General features: G+C 41.6%; 1 long non-coding RNA gene across 2 annotated transcripts; it reads right to left on the bottom strand.

Moving 5' to 3' along the window:
* Positions 1 to 6,839: 6,839 nt before the first annotated feature.
* LOC141789412 (uncharacterized) lies at positions 6,840 to 8,703 on the bottom strand. 2 transcript variants are annotated; one of them, XR_012598207.1, is made up of 4 exons: positions 8,556 to 8,703; positions 8,213 to 8,390; positions 8,017 to 8,063; positions 6,840 to 7,907 (listed from the first exon to the last, which is right to left on the bottom strand). It is a non-coding gene; the product is annotated as an uncharacterized LOC141789412 (long non-coding RNA). The 2 variants fall into 2 exon arrangements; XR_012598206.1 differs by having other exon boundaries at positions 6,840 to 8,063.
* Between the last annotated feature and the right edge of the window lie 5,213 nt (positions 8,704 to 13,916).

The raw sequence follows: 13,916 nt of genomic DNA, 5'->3' as shown, positions 1-13,916 counted from the left end.
TTTTGTTCTGTTTTTATTAAAAAGAAAAATGGGGGATGAGGGGCATTGGTGCAGCAAACAGCTGTTGTACATTCGGACCATTTGGACAAACACAGCCACTGTATTGAAAATTCCCTTTGGGATAAAGAGAATAAGAAATTTAAATCCATCAGCAGCTGTTGTTTCTCTCCTGACCTCTTCATGTAAACAACTGTGAGTGCTTTCAGTGATCCTGCCAATCAATACTTGGCCCAGCACTCCTCCCACAAATGTTTAGCAATGCAGATCCAATAGCACTCAGAGCAACTCAATGGCTATTTCCCAAAATCAACTACAAGTGAACACTTAGTGTGCTGTTGGAAAATGGGGCTTTGACTGGAGGTTTTTTGATTTAACACCCCAAAGTTTATTGTAGTGAAAGAACAAGTTTCTCTATCTTATGCATCCACATATTCACACCCTGGGATGACAGGTTTACATTTTCTAATGTCAAAAATCAAACTGGTTCAGCTGCATTGTGGTGTTAAACTGTAAAAACCTCCCCAGATCAGACAGTGTAATCCCATGTGTGTATTCAGAGTTATTTATGTTCCCCCTGGCTTTCTTATTACAGCTTAGCAGTATTAATGGGTATGTGCTCTAATGAGGACAGACATAACAGCTTTGTGTAATCTGACAAACAACCCCAGGATCCCCTTTGTCTGTCTGCTTTTAAAGTCTCACCAAGCAGTGTGAAAAGAGGATGATGGGATTTTTCTCTAATCTGTGAACATGAAACTGGTGGAAATGACGGATTGAGGTGACGATGGCAGGATGTGAGAGTGAAAAGGTGGTGCTGGGTGCATTAGGACATGTGTGATAATACCCTGTGGGTGGGTGAAAGCCAGGACACCCTGATGTAAAGGATGAAATGTGGAGAGTGTAGGATTGTTGCGCCAAAAGACGGTGGATTAGAAACACCTGGAGGAACATCTGGCTGTATAACAAGAGGCTTAAAATTTGATTACTAATTAAGAGACGTCAACTCAATGAGCCTCAACATTATGATGGCATTCAATTAAATGTTGGCATTCGTAAAATAGCACTGGGGAATTTTTGTTAGGAGTGGGAAAAAATAAATAAAAAATTGACACATCAGGATTTTTGTTTAGCAATATCAAAACCAGGATTCTTTGAAAAAAAAATCATTTTCTTTTTCAGACTCAAATTCTTCATTTCAGCCTTTGTTTAAAAAACCTGATTGGAAAAAAAAGTTACCACTTTTCTCCAGTAGAGGGTGAAATGTTTCTCTTTGACTCATGTGATGTGCATTTTATGGGAAAATATGGCTCCAGGTATAGTCTTTAACATTATCATCATAATCATTTTACTTTTTCACAGGGTCTAGTGTTAAAAAAACAAACTTAAATTTGCAAAAATCGTAACTATCAAAGAACCACAATTCAAATTGAATTGGCACCCCAAAAATCATAATCGAATCGAATCACGAGAATAGCATATCGTCCCAGCCCTAATTTTTGTTGCGTTAGGTCTGACAGCTGTTCTTTAACTTATTTTTGGGTGCGGAATCTAAAACGGATCTCAGTTTTTCTCTATCAACTCTAGTTTGTGAACTACAGGACCCCCCCTGTCTTAAAATGTATGAAAAATACTTAACAGATTTGTGCTTGTTTAATAAAAATCTTCATATTTCGACACACAATAAAATATGAAAGAAACAGGCATGACTGCAATGTTTATTTAACACAATTATGTTTTTACAGAGGATACGGCTACTGGAGGAGCGACAAGAGCAGACATGATCTAGAACAGTGTTTCCCAACCCTGGTCCTGGGGACCCCCTGCCCTGCATGTTTTAGATGTTACCCCACTCCAGCACACCTGATTCAAATGAATGGCTCATTATCAGGCTCGAACAGAGCTTGATGACAAGCTGATAAATATATAAAACACTAAGATGGTATAGTTACGAGTAGAGGTGTCCCAGTCTGATATTGATATCGGATATTGGTCCGATATTAGCAAAAAAACAAGTATCAGTATCGTCTCGGAATGCATCTACAATCTCTGATATAAGCAATTTCTGTTACCCATTGGTTAATAATAAATGGGTCAGTTTTTCCCTCATACCTACTGTTGCTGACTACTGTTCTCTGTTTGAATAATGTCACTTAATCAAGCATTTTCTAACATGACAGACATACTACAAAATAAGTAATACAAGTATGCATGTTTAATGCTGATATCGTATCGGATTAATATCGGTATCGGCCAATACTCAATGCTGCAGTATTGGTATCTTATCGGAAGTGAAAATGTAATATTGGGACATCCCTCGTTACAAGCTTTGAAAACTAAAAACACAGCATAAAACGAAACAGAACTTACTTACTAACGGTATGCCCATGGTTACAGGGTTAAGAAAAAAAGACAGCACAAATCCTCTTAATTCCTATTATGCTAGCTTCCTGTTAGCAGATATTAATAGTACTGACCTATTGGGAGCTGCACACACCTCTCACCGCACTGACTCAATTGTGACTTGCACAAACAAGATGCCACAAAGCTGTAGATGAGTTCAATCGTAACCAGCTGACAGCTAATCAGAGGAATTTTGCTTATCTGGAGGGTAAGCTGTGGAGAAAAACCTTTAGATGCTGGAAAAAAATGACTGCAATTTTGGAATCAGCATGCCAATTTTAGTTTTAACCAGCATACAAATCTAACTCAACAGACTTTTTTTTTTACAAATTGTTCCCCTGTGTAGTTAATTTTCTTGTTAGCTACCATTCCTAATTTTGAAGACAGCTAAGTCTTAGAAGCAACACACTATGGAAAACTATCTTTCAACATGGCTCATGCAGTCTAAACTATGCTGACAGTGTACAACTGTATAGAGATAATGTACTGCCCTGTGTTGTGTTTTAGAGCTGGTGTCAGTGTCAGACATTGATTTTTACTTTACAAAGGACAGCGGTTTTGTCTGCTAGTGCACAGCTCAGCTAATTGAAGTCGGCTAAGTGTTTGTGGCTGGTGTTGACGCCTGACTCAGTCCAGACTTCTGCTTTACTCTTTAAACACCACAAGAAGCCGTGAGACCTGCTGATGCTGTGCAGACTGTAGAGCAGCACATTTTAACATGCAGTTCATCAACTAATTATTCAAATGCCACTGCTTCAACCTGTGCTCTAAGCAGAGGCCTGACAGGCTGCTTTTACTTCCACTTCAGTGTGTTTTTTTTTCCACAGTGGGTGGCAAGTGTAAGAAGGGCACGCAAACAATGTGGGAAGGCTGTAAAAGCACAGTGAAACAGTAGGAAGGAGGAAGGTTTCCTGCTTACAAGACAGGGCGGAGGACACATGAGAGACACACAACACCAGGAGGTGATGGAGTAAACACGTGCAAAGAAAACTTGACATTGGGGAAAAACGCTTATTTGCTCTCTCATGGAAAATAAGATATACAGTTCATTTCAGTAGACCACGTGAAAAGACCAACATGTTTGCTGGTTGTCTGATATTTCTCTTGTGACCACTGAAACCCTCTTAAGACAAACACTTGATGTGTATAAAATGAAAAAGCTTAGAAATAGGATTGCCAACAGAGTAAGCTGCTTGGCATTGGCAGAGAAGATCTGGCAAATTTTTTATGGGTTCAACCACAACGTCACCTACTGCTCAACCCACATGTGCATGCTGCTTTCTAATGTGGTGCTATTTACAGCGGTGACCCAAAAAATTTGTAAACCTTAAAATTTGACGCAATATTAAATATTATAAAATACTTGTGGAAAAATCTTTGTGTGTGTGTGTGTGTTTCTGTTTCCAAAGGTGTGGCTACATTGGATCGACAAACACAAATGTGTTTTTTGTTTTTTTGTTTTTTACTAGAAAAAACAATACAATAGTTTCAATATTGAGTTCTCAACATTGTCAGTATCCAAGTCAACAAATTATAGATTGTGTTAAAAACTGAACAGAAAAATAATTAGGATGTTGTCAAATTTGCTGGCGTTATATAGACCAGAGGCACAGCAATGACCTCCATTAGTGGATCACTGGTACCAAAATGACCCAATACTCAGATGTCTTATGCATTTCTGCAAGGAACCATCAATTTTAGATTTAATGGCTTTTTTAGTATTTTCTTTTGTATCTTGGATGTGACTGTACAAAAAAATTGCAACCGAAGACCTAAGAATGATCCTTAATGCAATATTTCACAAATGCATGGGGTGTCCAACAACTTTTCTTTTCCACCACTTAAAATTCTTTTAATTGTTGCAAGATTTGTGCAAAAAGAAAGCAGTTACAACAAAGAAATAACCCACTTAGCACAGATTTCCTCACTTTTGTGCTAAGTCTACAAACAAAACAATAGTAGACCTTGTTCCTCCTTCTGATCCAGTGCAAACATGATTCTGCTTCCTCATATCTCCTTCATTCTGTCAGCTGTCCAATCAGGTAAAGGATAATGGTCATTATGAGCTACAACCACACTGAACCAACAATCCATTACAGAACCTCTCAATGTCATGACAGGAACCATTCAAAATAGTTGCGTCTCCCAAAAGTGGGGAGGAAACACCACAGGCTTTCCCCCCATACAGCCTCAGTGTGGTGTGAGAGGAAACCACAGATCAGGACCTCTTCATTCCCAGGGGAGTTTCTTAACCAAACATCACTGCTGCTGGGGTTAAGGATAAATATTTTCAGGAGTGAGTATTTAAAAAATCCCATGCATGTTCTGATTGGTTTTGCATTGTTTGGAAAAACTGAGCAGTTAAAAACTGAGTCATAATCTACTTTTGTGTTTCTTGGTTCTGTGCTGAAGCCCACTTAAAAACAGAGAGCATGAGCTCACTCAGTTAAAATGTAATTTGAAATGGATCTTGTGAAAATCCATCCAGGGATCCCAGGATTTAGTTTCTCCATGAACTGTGTCAAAGGGCTGTGGTGGTTTTAGTAAAAAAAAAGAATCAAAGCTTGACTGTATAGGACAACATTTACCCTACCATTATATGAAGGGCGGGCGACTGGAAGTCAAATTAATTTTGTTTTCCATATTGTGCAAGATCATAGCAGAAGTGATTAAGAGTTATCTCTCTCATAAATCAGGTCTATACCTTGTATTTTTTAATTTAACAGACTAAATAGCCTTATGATATTCATCTAATTTACATGACAGGGTGTCATTTGTACATTGCCGCGTTCACATTTTGCCTTGCGCTGTTCTCTTTCGCGCATGGCGGAGTTCTGCCCGTACGTGTTCACAGACACAACAACATGACAAGCTCATTTGTATAGCAGACAGAGAGCTGGGAAAACCACCACAAGAAAAAATCTCCCAACTCCTTCTCTGTGAGGAGAGCCAATCAAATTTGATTTCATGTGTATGTGATTATGCTGCATTCCATTTGTACTCAGAACTGGGAAGTCGGGAGTTGGAGTGACGTCATCTCCGAATTAAGCATTCCTGTTGCCAAGTCGGAAAAACTTGCCTTAACAGCAGTATTTCTGTATATAAACACCGATTAAAGTGGACATGAAACACTGACACAAGTTGATATTATTTTAAAGAAAGCTTCTAAACGTAACAAATTATATCATTCATGACTTTTAAAATGTTATACAATTGTAAAAAACTGTGACTAAAGTTCTACTTTAGCACCACTGCGGGGAGCCGTAAAGCAGTTCCACCTCGTATGACGTCACTGGTTGTGTAGACGGCGTTATTACCATTTGTCAATTAGAATACTCGATCTTATTAAGTTATAAAAATGGAAAACCAAGAGAAAAAATCAAGCTCACGTGTCAGAGGAGGTGTTTTTTGTTTCGCCCCAGGATGCGCGAATCAATATTATAATATAAAAGACAAAAAAAAGGTACATTTTCACCATTTGCCGCTCAAAAGGCCGCCGATTCTCCGACGTTGGCTCGCTGCTATGAAGCGTCGGGATCCACCGGTTAGCATGTACGCTAGGGTGTGCAGCGAGCACTTTACCCCGGGAGATTACCTGGTGGAGAGGTATTTTGATGTCACAGGAGCACTGGCAACTCGCCCCACGAACAGACTGGACCCCGAAGCTGTCCCCTCTCTATTTGACTTTTCTCACTATAGTGCCGGGTCGACGGATCGGCCCTCCCGGTCCACACGTCCCGAGCCAATTGTGCGCCGTAGGGAAAGAGCACACCGGCGTGCCCAGCAGAGAGAGGTAACTACTCTGAGGAAAGATGGTCATCAGTTCAACTATGACAGGATACAAACTCATTATTATCCCCTGTATGTCCCTGCAATAGTCATCCGATCGCCTCCCCCCTGACATAAGGGTGCAGCAGCAGTTCAGTGTTGCAATGGTTGGCAGTTACACAAGCACGAACATACACCTCACAACTTCCCAGTCGTTCCCATATGTATTCAGCCCATCTCCAGTCGTCAAATCAGTTAATTGATTTAATTGTTTTTTTCTTTTTTAATCTCTCACCTTACATTATTGGACAAACTGATGGATTCAGCTGTTTGGTGCTGTAGCACAATCTAGATTCATTATGCCAATTATGACATTTTTTCCTTTTATCACTTGTCAAACTGAGTATACAATACTGTTTACTGTAATACAATACTGAAGCCTATACAAAGATAGAAACAGTGTACTTGCAGAAATCCTTAAGTTCATTTCATGTACATTTTTCATGCTTAATTTATGACCCCATTACCACTTCAAACTGTCACCAGTAACACATGTGGCATCTTAAATAGCCTCTATATGAATAACAAATAACTCTTTACATTTTTATTGGATTCAACTTTATTTCACAAACAAATATACATAAATAAATAAGAGAAATGTATAACTCCAAAATTGATTAACGCCAAATCAGGCTGGAGATGGTGATCCAGTCTATTAATTTGCTTTGTGATAGCTGATCTTCAGGTCCACTCAGCATGTTGCATTACATCTACATGAGGGAGAGGAGAGGGGAGTGACACAGTAAAGGCAATGCTCAGAAATTGTATCTTCATTTTAATAGGCCAGGGAAATGGTCGCACAGCTTCGAAGCAGCAGCATGACAGAAAGGGAGAGCGAGGTGATCAGTGCCGAGGAGGAAGAGCAGCAACCAGATGCTGTGAATGGAAGGGTCAGTGTGAGCACTCAGACAGATGAAATGGTACCTACCACTAAGTACTGCAACACAGGTACAGTGACTGATGACATCTTCTATAAAAAGATCATCACACATGATCATCAATACAGCAGACCAGTGTCAGTCAGACTGCCATCATCAACTGAGGTTCTGTTGGGTGATGAAGAGCAGGAGGGATCTGAGTGGGACAACATGGAGGAGACATTAGAAGACTGTTTAGAAGATGAAGACTTCAGACTGAGTGATGGAGAAAGCACAAGTGATGAGAGTGTGAGTGATGTGGAAGACCAAGTCTCACCTGAGGAAATGAGCATTATGTCTCACAGAGAGGTTTTAAAGCTCTTCCATGTGTGTCACTTTGAGGGTTGTGGCAAGTGTCTTGTTCAGTCACCAAGTTTAAAAAAACATGGATTTGGCTTGCAGATCAAAACTGAGTGCATTGATGGCCACAGCTACACCTTCAACTCTCAGGGTCTGGTCAGAGGAGTGATGGAGTGCAACCTCTCCATACCAGCAGCTACCTTTGCCACTGGAAATGAGGGCACCTCATTTCTGGATATATGCAAAGCTTTCCATCTTCAAACAGTGACAAAAAGGGAATGGTTCAACATTCAAAGGGCTTATGTCATTCCTGCAATCAATGACATGTGGACCACTCACAATGAGGCTGTGCTGGCTGCAGCATGTGACGAGCCACTTGTGGTGTCTGGAGACTGCCGGTACGACAGCCCTGGCCACAGCGCAACATTTGGCACCTACTCCCTTCTGGACACAAAATCTGACCTAGTGGTGGCACAGGAGACAGTCAAGGTGACAGAGGTCAAAAACAGTTACTGGCTGGAGGTGGAAGGTCTGCAGAGGTGTCTCAAGAAGATGGAAGAGTATGGCGTACAGATCTCTGCCATCGTTACAGACTGCCACCCATCTGTCCAGAAAGTCCTGCGAGAAGAATACAAGCAAACACATCATGAGTTTGACCTGTGGCACATTGTCAAAAATCTGAAAAAAAGAATACTTTTAACACACAAAGAGGAGCTACATGAGTGGAGCAAGATGATAACCAACCATCTGTGGTATTGCTCAAGTACCTGTGGAGGGGATGCAGCCAGGTTGAAGGAGAAGTGGACATCCATCCTCAACCACATCACTAATGTCCACAGTTGGACATGTGGAGAGACAATGACCCGATGTGAGCATCGTCCTTACACTCCTGAAGAGGAGAGTCTGCGACCCTGGCTCCAGCCCAGCTCTGCTGCCTTTGAGGAGCTGCAGAAAATAGTTTTAGATAAGGGACTTTTGAAAAAGCTGGAGAAAACTACAAAAGGCATTCATACAGGTAGGAATAAAACATGACCAGTTCTTAGGGAATATTTTTAAATCATGCAAAAAGACAATTTTGTGAACAATTATCCTGAAATATCATTTTCATACCATTTCATCTGTCTGAGCAGGGCAGCTTGAGAGTGTACACTCCCTGTACACAAAATATGCCACCAAGCGGAAGAAGTTCCACAGGGAGAGTTTTGAGGCCAGGCTGAGGGTAGCTGCACTGGATCATAACCTCAATGTAAAAAGAGCTGGAGCTAAAACAAAAGAGGGCAAACATCAGTTCAAACACCAGTTCTCCAAAAGTGCAGGAGGCTACGTGGTGACACCAAGAAGGGTGGAAAAGGACTTCACCTTCCGACAGGACATTGTGCAGAGTGTTTTGAGTGGGGCTGAGGCTGTGTCCATCCGTGCAGCACTCCTCCAGCACAACACTGAGAAATCGCCCACTCTGGCCGAGCACAAAGGTGTAGCGAGACCTGAAAAGGCTCAGTCGGTGGCCAAACAGCTGAGTCGCTTTTAGGCCATGGGCCAGATATCCTAGACACAACAGAAACACAAGAGCGACAAGTTGAACATAATTACTGTAAATAGTTTTTCACTTTTTTCCCTCATTTCATTTGTTGAAGAAAAATATGTTTGCAGCATTACTGGCCACAGTTACATGTTTGTCTTCCAGTCGTAGTGCTGCCTCCGTTTGCTGTTCCAGTGAAATAAATAAGAAACACCTACCATCTAATGCCATGAGAATGTACAAATGTATTCAAATTTCCAAACAACCCATAAAAGTACTTTTTGAACATTTTGAGCACACCGCAACAATACCGTGATAATAATGATAACTGTGATAATTCTGGTCACAATAACCGTGATACAAAATTTTCATATCGTTACATCCCTAGTGAAGACTTACTTAGTAATGGTCGTCTTCCCAGTATTCAAAGCCGTGGTACTCTGGGGAGGGGAACTCAGCCCTGATGGAGGTGACCACACAGGCAGGAATGGGGACTCTGTTCCTCCGCCCAAGGTAGCCTCTGGCCCAAAGGCTAAACTGTCTGTAAGCAGTTAACCTGAACAGTCTGAGAAAAAAAAACAAAACAATTGTTCACCATATTGATATCTTAGACAAGTTACCTTATAAGTTATGAAATGTCACAAACACACATGTCTTAACTTTACAGCATAGCCCTTATTAGAAAATGCACTCAGGTAAGAATATCAAGTCAATATGCAGCACTTTAGTTTGACTTGAAACTACAAAAAATACGTTTCACTTACAACACATGACATAGCCCTCCAGTCAAAGCCTTGCACATGTTCAAATTAAATACTTTTCCTTCAAACAGTCTTAAACTGGATGTTGCATATACATACAGTCAATACATTTCTCAACTACGAAAATCTGCAGACAGGGAGGAGGAAGGCCGCAGTAACACAAGCAGAAAGCTTACCTGCTGTCAATAGGTCGTACCAGTGTCTCCGCCCGGACTTCACGGAGGGAGAGCATTGCTACCTCCAACACGTCCCTCTCACGGCAAACCATGCGGTAAGTCTGGGACAGAGTCACGCACTCAAAACCGCCGACCACGTTGTCGATGTTAGCCTCACGGCAACAAACTGACTCCATGGCGGACGGCATTGGAGAGCAGCGACCGCAGAGGCACCAGGCCGTATTTCCTGCCCTGTCCTCGCCGGGCGCATGCTCTCCGGGTGCTGCCTCTTTCGCTGGAAAAGCTTTTAAAGGCTTCTTTCTCACCGGCTCAAAGGCATAAGCCATTGGGTTGGTAGGATAAACCTCCACCACGTCGATATCAAACTCGTCCTCCGACATCTTCGCTCTCAAGTGGTCTGGATCGCAAGCGTCGCGAACTATTCCTGCACAACCGGTGACGTCATAACTGTCGTAAAATCAAGATGGCGCTGTGCGTGTGTCGTAAATACATTATTAAACTCGAGTTTTCTATTAAACAGCTGATTTTTTTCAGCGTTTTTTTATTTTAGACTCTCTACTAATTAATTTTCAGCTATGTGTGCATGCAAGTATGGTGTGTTTCATGTCCACTTTAATACTGTATACGGCTGATTTATTGAGACAAACACTAGTCAGAAATTCTAAAATATAAATAATATAACAGGAGTTAATTACTGTTTACCTCCAAACTTGGAATTTCCTACTGGGAACTGGTGGTATGGTTGCTCCGACTTGCGAGTCGGAAATTCTGACCTTAGGGGGCGTTCCAGCTGGACATTCCCACTCGGAACTCGGAAATTCCAACTTCCAAGTACAAATGGAAACGCAGCATCAATCATCTTCATTAAGCTGGGGTAATGAATACTGACGAACAGTACCATCAGCTTTAAATTGATTTGATAAACTTGCCAGGATGCAATGGTTCATTCAACATTAACTAAATCTAGGGACATAGGGAGTAATTAAAACTACTTGTGAATGTGATTCTGATATTCCCTCTTTTTCAAACTCTGCTTTTGGTCTCCTATAGCTCCTGAAGCTCTTATCTTCCAAATACCAAAATCCAGATCTTCCAATATGTTGACCATTTGGTTACTTCCTGAAACTGACCCTGAGATGGTCGATAGCACTCTACCTCAGTCCGCATGACTTCACACTTCTGACAAGTGCACCACCATTTGTCTGTCACCCTCATTTTCATGGCTCCAGCTGTGGCTCTAGGGCGAGCGACATGAATTTACCTCGTCTCTCTCTCTACCCGTTCTAAGTCCATCTGACAAATTTCAGCATCAGTATATTCGGGTTCATAAATAAATCCCCTTGGCTCTGTGCTAAATGTAAAGTCATCTTCATCAGTGTCGTGGTAAGACATGTTATCGTTAACTTTTTTAAGTTGTAATGACTGTGACAACGCGTGCCGGTCAGCTGGATGCACTGCGCGGCGCAGAAAAGTAGTGCCAAGTGATAACGGAGTCTGACTTTTTTCTGGTTTGCAGTTTTGTGATGCAAATTTATCACTCTTTTGAACACAATTTGTTTTGAGAGGAAAAACGCTTTATTTTCGTGACCCCAGCCATGTTGCCGGACTACATTCGTCTGGACCAAAACCGCACCAGATCTCAGGTCACAGGACGCTGACAGGGATAAGTCAGCGCTGATGTACATAACTACAGATGAGAATGCCATACAGGTTCGTGTCAAAAAACCCGAACTATCCCTTCTAAAATTGCTTAGTTCACACACTAATGAAAAGTGTAAACACAACCAAAATGAGTTATCCTTAACAGTGGATTATTTATGATTAATATGAGTGAATGTTAATTATGTTCAAACTTCTCATAACTCTCATCCAACTGTTTTTTTCTTGCCATCAATCCTTGCGTTTCATCCTCCCACTCAAAGCAACAACTACTTGAATCCAGTAACAGCTTATCAGGACGTTCCCAGACGTTGGAATGTGCCCAATCGTCCCACGAGCCGGCTGCTACTGTACAGTGTTTTTACTCCAGAGGTCCCTGGGCTCCATGGGACACTGAGGGAAACTAACAAAGGGGCAGAAATAGGCCGTGGTGTTCCCATCCATTGACGTAACCAGACGTGGGTCAGGGTCAGCAAAGGCCGGGCTCTTTGGGAATACTTCTATGAGTTTCCAGTGACTACTCAAAGATTTTGTGGTGAGGGCAGCTCATAGCATGGTTGAGGGTGAAGCCATCTGTTTTGTTTTAGTGAGACTGGGGTTTGCATGTGTTGTTAGTTCCACAGTGGGATTCCCGGGTTGCTGCAAACATGCAGGCAGATTTTACACGTGTTAGATCACTCTGCTGCAAACTGGCTGAAGATACAGCCATTTAAAAGAAGGGGTGAGATGAGATTTGATGCTGGCATCTCAGCCTACAGTTACATCACTTCAGCTTTGTTGTGAGACTGATTGAAGTATTGATCATGTAATCCTCAGCCACAGAATGAAGCCTCTTCCCAAACACAATCTTATCTCGTTTGATGGATCGATATTCCTCTGAGGTCTTTGTACTGTCAGTTCAAACAGACCTGGTAAGAGTGGAAGAGTCTCAGAGAACAGTTGAGATTTTTTTTCCTCTGTATTTGTTCCATTTATTTCATGTTTAGTGAAAAGGTATTCATCTAGACCACTTCCAGTCTCCTCCAATTCTCAATGAGTATATTCCTTGAACCTGAAGGCTTTGCAGGCACACAAAGAGCCTGATGCTCCATCAAATTTTTTGTGAACATTTTTGTGTACTTAAAAAAAATTCATCTCTGGATTTGTACATGACATCTTTTTTAGGGCTATAAAGAAATACAGTTTTAGGAAGCTTGAATAAATGTGTCAGACCGTTGCAGTCCATGCAGAGCGGTTTGAAGCAGAGGGGGTTATAAGAAACCATGAGTACAATGGTTTTGCTGTTACATGGTTGTATGGGTCTCTGGAGAGCAGTGATAGAGCTTTCCAGTAATGCATTAGTGGAGCGCCACACACCATAAAGAGATGATGTACTGCTGACACAGCTCAGGGAAATGTCTCTCATACACACATGTTTTGCCATGTGCACATGCCCCCTATCTAAGCACACTAACACAAAAACAAATACTGTAAAAAAAATAATTGATCCTCAGCAAAATGGATTAATAGAAGCACTTCACTGTCATCGATGTTGTCTGCCATACCCGGGTACAGTATTAATCTGTGAGTCAACTGAACTGTAAACACACCAAAGTAATTGTCTGAAACTGTTGTACATGTTTGAGGGAAAAGTAGGCTATCAGCCCCTTGGCTTAAAATCTACTTTTGTTGCTGACAGATCAAAGGAATATTTCCAGAGAGAGGGAGAGTGGGACAGTGGGGGACAAACGCACAGGAGCCTGGGGTGTTGCTTTACCACATGCCTGTTGTGGTCCCCAAACCAATTAGGCCTTAATTGAGTGTCGGAGTGAAAGGGGGCCATTCGCCTGAGCCTCTTTCACCCTGTTAGCCAGAGACAGGCATGCTTTGTGACACACGTACGGACTGATCCGAAGGCATTTCATCCATCCGACCCACTTAGGAAAAGGCCGCCCCAGGTCTCTTTTCAAAGCCTCATGTGCATCTCACGTTTTCCCTTACAAACAAATGAGCAAATGGGCTTTGCCATGCAAATGATTGGGTTAATGGTTTTAGTTGAATGTCAGCTTTTGCCCCATGAATATGTGGGGTAATGGTCTTTTTCCCTCCTGCACCCCGGGAGAATAATGGATCACAATCGACTGGACAAGCGCTTTGCAGCGAAAACAACACAAACAACACGGAAGTTTATTTGTCACCATTTAGATTGGTTGACCCAGTTGTTCTGACTGCAATCAACAAGAAACAACAATGTCGGACGGTTGTGAGCTAATATGACAACTCTAACTTGTTAACTGCTCTCTGATTACTATGTGGATCCAAAGTTCTTTCCATTTTTGCTGTGATCTTTGAGAAATAATGAACATTAGGGAATGAG

Source organism: Halichoeres trimaculatus, unplaced genomic scaffold, assembly GCF_033239565.1.
Source record: "Halichoeres trimaculatus isolate MK-OKI-2021-1 unplaced genomic scaffold, fHalTri1.1 fHalTri1_scaffold_4, whole genome shotgun sequence".
In the NCBI taxonomy this organism is placed as follows: Eukaryota; Metazoa; Chordata; class Actinopteri; order Labriformes; family Labridae; genus Halichoeres; species Halichoeres trimaculatus.
The sequence above is the reverse complement of the archived record's forward strand: the minus strand, read 5'-3'. Positions and strand labels throughout refer to the sequence as shown.